Source organism: Hippoglossus hippoglossus, chromosome 24, assembly GCF_009819705.1.
Source record: "Hippoglossus hippoglossus isolate fHipHip1 chromosome 24, fHipHip1.pri, whole genome shotgun sequence".
Classification (NCBI taxonomy): domain Eukaryota; kingdom Metazoa; phylum Chordata; class Actinopteri; order Pleuronectiformes; family Pleuronectidae; genus Hippoglossus; species Hippoglossus hippoglossus.
Window position 1 is genome coordinate 9,779,695 of NC_047174.1, and position 10,113 is coordinate 9,789,807.

A 10,113-nucleotide genomic window follows, 5' to 3' on the forward strand; every position below is an offset into this window, starting at 1 on the left:
GTGCTTGTTATTGGAATCTGTGAGGGGGAAACGGATATCAGAACATCTCTACCAATCAATCACCTGTCACCTTTCACGCATACCCGCTGACAAGCATGTGCACGTGCAGTCAGGACTCCCGTGTTCATAAAACACTGCACTCTTTCATTCCCTCTGCTCCGTCTCTGTTTGTTTTGGTGCTATTTTACAGTGTGAAGCCCAAATGGAACAACAGAAGGAAGCAGGCGGGGGAACGAAGCAGTAACGTGACAGTGGCTTGGTGAACACTTAGACCTCCTCGTTCTCTGGGTCAGGAGAGTGATTCTGAATCCCTGTGCCGTTTGACATTGACCCCGTCAGAGTTATCTGGCCTTTAGGTGACATTTATGTGATGTTTTTTTTTTTTTTTTGCAGAAATATTGTTTTTGTTTGAGTTGTTGATGATAATTGTTATTAAAAACACAACATGCAAAACCTGTGCGAGCCCTTCTAAAGCCACAAGAATCAGACACAAAAACAATCAAATGTAATAGATCTGTGAAACCACTTAACTCCAAATTAGGGAATGATGAATTTACCCACTGGTCTTGTCTGCCGTATTGAAATACCATTTAAAACACTATTTTCTCATAATGTTTTGGTTCCATACGAACATAATTTCTCTTACTTGAATCTCACCAGTCCCACCTGTTTCCTGCAGGCGCATGCAGAGGCCCCTTTTTTTCTACCAGAGTAATAAATTCAACTTCTCCTTCTCTGGAATTGTCGCTTAACAGCTTTCCCAGGCGAAAAGCAATTACTCTTATTTTCAGAGCATATTAATGTGCAGACATCTCTTTATTTTCTTATTTTTCATGAAATGGTTCACATAAATCAAGCCTAAACCTGAGAAATGGATTACACATCTTGATACCACCTTCCAGGTGTTATTCGTCCTCCAGTATGACCCCGGCTACGTCCTTTAATTCAAAGGGAATACAACTCCAATGTTCAGCTTGACCTTTGACCTCGTGGAAAAGAGCTGCACAGCACCTGGACCGTAATGAGTTTATTATTGCTTCTATTTAAAAATGTCTGAAAAATAGCTGGACTGTAGAACCATTACATCTTATTAATGTGTTTTTAACTTTAATACTGCAAACGTGATGACACCACTTGAATCTTTAAGATTTTATGAGCTACAAAATTGATGACTTATGTTAAACACATTAGAAATTATTATTAAAGATAAAATATGGCCTGGTGCTTCCTCACCCTAAACCAAGGGACAATATTAACAATAGCTTATAAATGACCTATAAAGTATGACTAAAAGTGAGTATTTACTGTTTAAAGCCTTTATCAAGGTTGTTGTATTGGACATTTTTAAGTCACGTCCGCTGCTGGACTGCAATCAGCCGCGCAGATAAGAGGCTGGAGGTGGGAGGTGGTGTGTGGGGCATTGATTTGAGCTAATATGGACTGACAAGTAGGCAGAGAGAATTCCCTGTCTCTGTGTGCCCGTTATTGTTCCCTGTCACAAACAATCAGAGATGAGCCATGATGGAGACACAAAGACCAGAGGGCACGACATGGTCTAAAAACAGGGGTCGGGGGGGGGGGCTTTAATGGCTTTGCAGACAGCCCCTGTACAAACAAACATTACTGGTAAAAGAGCAGCCGTGTCCCATGCATGATTGACTTTTTAACCTTCAGCAGAAGTCACTTACTTCCACTCCAAGTTCATGTGGCCACAAACGCTCACGGCTCTGCAGCTCCAGTTTCCCCATTTACTTCTTCAAGTCAGTAAAATGCAACCAAACTGGGTGGTTGCTCTCTGGGTGGACTCCCAGTGAGATTAAGATAATGTAACTTATTCTTCCAGAGAATCTTTTCCCATGTCGGCGTAATGGAAGCAGGCTGAGGGGTGAGCGATGCTGAGGCCGCTCCTGACAGGGGCTGTAGGTTGGCTTGGGTCTTTCTATTGATGCAAGGAGTCATTTTTGGCTCCCGTGGCGGCTCGCCACATTGTTCCGAAAGCCGCCACAGACGGTGAAAAGCTCACGCAGCAGCGATGGGAGCTGCTCGTCAAATGTGATACGACACGTTTGTCTTGATATCCAGCGTTTGGTGCTAGGAAAAGTTGCACCAGCTAAATTGAACATCAAAGAGCCACAGCAGATACTGTAATTATATGTCCTGCCTCGCTTCTTTGATTGCATACACACCATTTGAAAAAAGGAAACAAATGTCTCTATTCTGCTGAGCCTGGACTTTTATTTATAGAAAAACAGACACTAAATGGTGGTTTGAAGATGCAGATAAGAACACTGTTTTCTACTTTCGGGGTGAAGTTGGCCACCTCAACCCCAAACCTGCAATAAAGCTATTTCCAGCTGCCAGCTACTGGATGAGCAAGCCACAATCTGATTCAAGTTCAGGGTCCACTCCTGGGTTGGAGTCTGACTTTCTCAGAACTTGTAGTCTTCCAAGACTCACCAATGATGAATTGCATGACACGTAAATGCACAGAGGTTTGGAAAACTGTCTGCCGCTATTCCCTGAGCAGATTAACAGATGTGGTGGAGAGAAAAAAAAAAATGAGAGGGGGAAGTGAGAGACAGAGAGAGAACGTGTGTGTGTGTGTGTGTGTAAGAGAGAGAGTCCTCAAAAGGACTGCTGCTGCAATAAAATCATCAGGTCACATCAGACTAGTTCTCAGGCCCCAGGGTGGAAAGAGTTGTGTAATTCAGCAATGGGAAGAGCATGAACACACACACACACACACACACACACACACACACACACACACACACACACACACACACACACACACACACACACACACACACACACACACACACACACACACACACACACACACACACACACACACACACACACACACACACACACACACACGCCTGGAAAAAAGTGAAGGGGTGAACAAATATGTAAACACATATCAACTTCATAGACCTTTATAGCTAAACAAATGAATGGGAGGTCTGGATCAAACTACAACATTATATTACAGCACAGTGTGTGTTTCCGTGACAGTATTCCAATAATAGAGGGATGGTGTGTGTGCCTCAGAATGAGAGTGAGAGAAGACAGGGAAGAGACACTGTAAGAGGAAAGGAGAGAGAGACGGAGACAGTGTGAGGTTGTAATTTACAGACACTTTGAATCAGGATACAACATCGTGCTAAATGTATTACTCCGGACAGAACCGAGCCAAGTTTGAATTACACAAACGACTACCGGTTCAGAGATGCCAGAAAAAAACCCGAAAACGATGCGTTGATGAGATGTCATCAAATTCACTTGGCTATACACGAAAACACATTCCTTGTTTTGTAAGGTGAACGCTGCATTACTTCTGTTTACCTTTCATCGAGATCCCAGATTAAACAGCAGACGCAGCATTAACCTGTTACGGGCCTGCTGTGCAGTGCTGTGGTGTCTGTTAAACCTTTAAACACATTATTTGTCCCTCAGACTGAACTTCAATATTTCAGTAGTTGTGTCCAAAGCAAGGGAACAGATCCAGGAGCATTTCCAGGAACTTTGAGGGTCCCACGTTGATTCTACAGCCTTACTTGCAGCTTACGTAGACTAATGTTTGCCAACTGCTTTTAGCTTGTGCTACTGTAACAGCAGATTTTCGAATTTGACATTATTCTGTAATATTCATTCATGGCCAAACTGTTTCCCCCCAGAACTTACAGTCAAAATACAAGAAATAAATTGCAAATACGCTTTAAGTAATGTACGGACCTGCTAAGTCACTGATACTGAGCAGATCTGCAAAACCTTGATTGCGATACGTCATGTTTTCCCCTTGTGGCAATATAACATCTACTCTCACTGCTTTTATGCTTAAATGTCAAGGCACTCGCTGCACTCGATAGAGTTTAGGGGGAAGATCTTGGTCTTGGTTAAATAATAAAAACTTCAACAGTGATTTGAAGCACAGGACCAGATGTGTTTAGTTTTTCAATAAGTTTGAACAAAACACAATCTCCAACCCTGAGCTTAAACAAAGTGTTTTTGTTGCCCAAACCCAACCACACGCGGGAGGCAGAACTTGATCATCTATTAATGTAATGTCCTGGTATTTATTGCATGACATCAAAACTACAGTATCATCCTTAAAGACTTGTTTCAGATTTCAAATGATCCTGAGCTGTATAAATAATGCCGGTACTCACATCATGAGACAAACAGGGCGTCCTTGTGTCACACACACACACATGCACACGCACACGCACACGGTTCAACATCCTGACAATAAAATGATAAAAGGTTTCCTGTATTGAGGACTGTGTGTACCTCTGCCAGCAGCGGGGGTTAGGTTTCCTCTGGCTCATTTATTTTGTCTCCTTGTAGCTGTAAACACCTTCTCCATTAATATCTCGCTATAGGCCCCTGCGCTTTACCTGCGACTAAATAAACATTCAGAGAAACACGAGGATAAAGCAGGATGTCTTTGTAGCATTTTAAGTATCCTGTAGGTGCAGCATGTGTGTTCAGCTGCTGCGACGTGTTGCACATATATAGCTTGTGAGAAAAAGGGAACGTTAAATCATGCGGACACCTGAGCAGTAATACTTGTTAGATGACACTCTAGGTAACGGTACCGCTGTCCGACTCCCTCCACACTCGTCCCAGAAGAGCGGAGCAAGACTGATGAGGGAAGGTGTATCTTTAACGGCCTCTTGTGCAGCTGCCTCGGCTCAAACAGGTAATGGAGACGGTGTCAGCGGGGCGCTTCTTCCTGCACAAGCTCCACGATGAGGACTTAAGTGGTTTTGCTAAGTTTATTGTCTTTCTGCCTGTCTGCGCATACTGCGTGTTCTCACAGTTCCTGGGGATTAAACCGGTGAAGACAGCTATGCAGTGGGCCCTCCACAAAGAAGAAGAGATTTGTAACTCTTGGATAAAGGCTGACAAGCACAAAGCCTCAAGTCACAGAGTCAGTGACCTTCAAGAGGCCCCGAGTTGAAATACTGAAAATAAGGCTGTTCTCGACCCAACTTTTCTTAAAGAATACTGACACAGGAACAATCTAGTGTTGCCCTACATGTAGTTAAGTCTTTAAAATGATCTTTGAGAAAAATTATTTGGCGTGTACTTTAACTTTTTTGAATTTGTCCAATGTCCCATCCAATTACATGGAGAAGTTGGGTTTATCATCTAATACTGCAGACAGCTACCACTGTGCAGTTGAGACACTTTGGCTTCACTTGTCGGGAGCCGTCATGTCATCCATCTTTATGTGCAGTCTGTAGTTGCTGCACTGAACGCTTCATATACAAGAGATTTTATAATATAACTAATCAAACAAACAAAAAAGGATAAAATAAAAGATTAAGCAGGTATCCACATCAGCCACAAGAGCTTTCTTTGAAATAAATCCTAATGTAACATGCATGAAAAGTCGGTGTTGAGTGCCCTTTCCGGACAAGTCACCATGGTCTACATTGAACTTTGGATTGTGTGCACTCACCTTGATGGACTATAGATGCCATAGATGCATTTAAACATAAGCAGTGAAAAGCAGTGAAAACAAAAGCACCAAACCTAAATGAGCACTGAAGTGAAGAGCAGTACTTCAGTCGTAACAATAATTTGCCTGTTCAAATGTTCAGCTGCTTCAAACACACGTGGATACAGGAAACTGCAGAGTTGGACTTCTGACCATTAACATAAACAACTTAATGCCAAAATTACTCAACAAAAAGTGGAGCAAAGTCAAATTTGTACATTCTGTAATTACTGTTCTATTAGTAACAAGATATTTCAGCCTCGGTGTTGCCAAGTTACCAGCAGCAGCAGCAGCAGCAGCAGCAAAGACTGCTGTCAATGAGAAACATGTTTGGTTTGTGCCTTCCCATTAATCTGCACGAGACCTCATGACTCCTCTGGCTGGCAGCGCTCCATAAGCGACTGGCTGCTTTACGTCTCGCACAATGTGTGTGTGTGTGTGTGTGTGTGTGTGTGTGTGTGTGTGTGTGTTCATTGTAATGTATTGCAGGCCTAAAAGTCCTCCATGGAGGTCTATATGTGTGTACGCACCATAGACTGTATATAAAGATGGATGGCACGTCTCCGCTTCCTCCTACTCAAGGAATGGAGCTGCTGCAGCGAGGTCCCGCCGATACACACACACTCGACCAATTGCAAGTCAGTCTCAGCTGTCAATCATAATGTTTCACCCCATTTTTATAGCATCAAATAGCTAATTCAAATTTTTTATAAAATATACATTTGAATAAACGTCAGTGTGATCAGAACTACCTTAATGACAGAAACCATCTCTGAGAAAAATGCATCCAACATTTATGACCTATACTGCACCCAGCCACCAGGGGGCGATCGGGATGCGTCGGCTTCACTTTTGTGGAGCTGTCATGTCATCCATCTTTCTATGCAGTGGTAAGTATGTGTATAGCCTGTATTCATGTTTGGACCAGGTTCTGTTTCATTTACCGGGTGCTAGCTCGTTATTCACATAATCAACAATGGAAATGGGATTAAAATTGTTACAACTATACATTGAAAGTGATTGAAAGCACGATCTGCCACACAGATTCCGTTGCAACGTCAAACACCTCAAACACTTTGCATACACAGTTATACGTGGGATTACGAGTGAGGTGCCGCCGCCGCAGTAATGGCACCTTGTCTACTTCCACCTACAACCCGCATTCTTCTCCTGTATATAATATACGCCTTGACAGCAGAACAGTGGGCCCGCTGGAGGTTTCTGTAAACATCATGCGGTAGCGGCGCAATGAAATGAAGTGGCCAGTGTGAGAATGATCCCTTGGCTCACAGTAGCCTGACGAGGCGGGATCACAGAGGGCAGTCACTTCAAAGCTGGGTTGCATTAACGCAACATGTAGGATTTATACTCTAAGTCACTGCGATACTTAAACAAACTTAAATTGCTTAGTTTCCAAGTCACATCCTGCCCCCACTGTAAACAAAAACTAATATGGGCAGTCCCCCCCTCACATTCCCACTGCGTGTTCCAACAGTGCACAGGGAGATGCGGCCTCGGCGAGCTGCACTCGTAAATACAATCACTGCAAGTGGCCTCACAAGGAGCTGAACTCGCCAGCGTTCGTTTGTCTAATGAAGGGGTTTCCACTGAAATGAAAACGCCTCAAAACAAACTCTCGCTGGTTCAGTTTCCCTCCTCTAATGCTCGGGTAATCATATTTGTCCAGATGGCCAAATCGAATCTGTAAACACACCAAATAGGATTCCTTCTACCCCCCCCCTGTCACCGCCGTTCACCCCTCCACCCTCAATCCGATTCCTCTTTGTGTTCCCCTCCAAATGAAATAGCGGTGGCACTGTGGCTGTAAACTGAGTCGATCAGCTGTGTTTTGTTATGTTTGCAGAAGGCAAATAACAAACATCCTGGTAGTCAAGCTGCGACCCGTCCAGCGGTCCACTTCTCCAGCCCGCTGACTAACATGTTTCTTTTATTACCCAGATTAGGACGTAAATTCAGTTTTATCTCTTCAGCACCACAAACATCACCAGTGTAATGGGAAACAGGAAGCCAGCCCGCGTTAAAAAAACAATTGTTTCACTATTGAAACATGGAATAACAAACAACATTTCCAGTGGAGGAGCTTTGTGGAGTATTTTCAGTTATTTTGATTAATTTCTCAACTCAGTAATTATATTTTTGTAGCATCGTATTTTCACCTTTACTCTTGGACACATTTAAAAAGGGATCCACTAACCTCATGAACAAAGCTTTGCCGAATGCACAAACATACTAAGTATATTGATGGGATAATGTCATACTCTGATTGAGATTTAATAGCAGCAATAAAGTGACGGTGAAAGGGACTTTTGACCTGCAACAGGACACATTTGTGTTTTTCCTGGGGTAGCACTGCAAAGATGGCTGCTTGGTTGGTTGATGCACGGGACTGCATATGCAGAACTTCAGAGCAGTATGTATGTAGCCTAACGTGCTAATGTGTGCGTGTGCTTTTTTTTCCAGCAAGTCTAGTAGGTGCCCCCTTTGGCTTCATTCATTAATCTATTCTGGTTTATGAACCTAAAGTTGACAGTACTGTATGTGCCAAGACATATTGAGGTTATGTTGAAGGGAGTTTGTTTGTTGATTTATGTTTATTTGTTTGGAAGCAAGTTGCGCAAAAATAACAGATTTCAATGAAACTCGGTGGAAGAATGTGGTATGGGACAGGGAAAAACCTCGGTACAGATCCGGATCAGAGAGTGGCTCAAGGTTTTTAATTATCGTTTTTTATTTCCTTTGACTGATTTTTGACATTTTCACAGATCTTTTAATAATCCATTGATCTTGATTTTTAAAAACCCTGTTTATGGGACTGATATCTCTGAGTGTGTGGGCCTGTGGACTGTTGGGCCTATAGCGGAGGTTCTGCGCTCTGCTGAGCTCCATTCTAGTTTTAATACTTGAATGAATCCCTGAGTGGCTCCTGTGAGGGAAATGTAACATTTTGATCAATCACAATGTAATCATGTTAATTTCCCCTTTGATTGGTCATGATTGAATCTTAGATGATGTGACCTTGATCATGCTGTATCCTGTACAACTGAATGAATCTTGGCCTGATTGCCTAAACTAAGGCCTTGTTGCCTTGATGTCATCAGAAGATCCTGACCTTTGGCTTAGAAACCCTAACCCTCAACCAGAGGCGGAGGAAGAAGCCAAATGTAAAAAGAGAAAGAACAGCTTCCCATCGGTGTGCATATTACAAACCAACCTTTGTCTTGTGCACCATGCTCTGAGCATTAAAGTGTGACAATACTGGAAGAGATTTGTGTCTCGCTCCTCGTTGTCAGAGTGGGATTGCAGAATTGCCACGACACTCCACATAGAGAAGACGAGGACAATAAACCTCAGCACAAAACATCCCCATAATAAGTGTTATCGTCAGTGTTGAGGACCACCACCATCGCAAATTGTGTTTCCAGGATACACTCAGCTTAACACACCCGTCGGCGTGTTCTCCCACAATATATTTATTGTCTGGGCTCGGGTTAATTTAAGGCGTCGACGAGAAAATATTTGCCGCCACATGCGCTGCGAAAGATAAGCAACACTTTGTCACAGAGAGTCAACACATCGGGTTTGTCTACAATGAATTTAAGCTGCAGGGACACCACTGCAATCACTTGTTGCCAGCATGGTAACGAAGAGGGTGCAGCACACACGGAACACTGTGCAGGGCAAAAAGATACACACACACCTTATAGAATTGAAAACTGCATTTTCACAGCATCAATCATGTGAATTTCAATCATCACTTCAACTATCTGAGGGCCACAGCTTCACAAACCGAACGGAGCACTTTGAAGTGTCCGAAGTTTCTGGTACATGAGCCTCTGTAATCTCCTAAACACACTTAAACACAGAACCCGCCATTACCCGGCACACTTTCACATGGCCTCCGTTTTACTTTCCACCATTATACTTGAGTTGCCGTACACTTGCAATTAACTTTGCCCAGCGCTTCCTCTTTTAGGTGTTTTTTCACAGTTTCGGATAATTATAACCGGCACCAGGAAACTTTTCTGTAAATGCGTATTAAGGACACTTCTGTAGAAGCTTCTGCTCGAGCAGGATCTGGTGCTTCTTTCCAGCCTCGACTATTTCACCTCATCCCCCCTTGATTACATCAGATTGGTCATACAGGGTCGGCCCTTTCATCAGCGCTGTAAATGTAAGGCAGGAAACCCGGGGGTCGGACTATTTGTAAGTCCCCTGACGGCCATAATCTCTACTTCTGGCCGAAATTTCACTCCATTCATTACAATCTGATAAGAATCCGGGGCTACTAAACAAAAGATTGAGATCTTGCAGCCATCCTCCCTCTTTTAATGGATTAAAACAGTCCAGAGACACTGAGTTGAGTTTATGGTTCTGTGTGTCCGGGAATTTCCAGAGAAGAATCCCCCCTGCTCCTCCACTTAGCCCACAATCATTTGTCTTTGGCCAAGATAAGTTTCACATGTATTTGCAAAGCATTAATTAGGGCGGTATAGTCTGCTTTTCCTTAGAATACGTTGAACCCTCCACCAGCATTAGTGAATCAGAGTCAGACCTCCGGTGTTCAGTGCCCGCTCTCTCTCTCG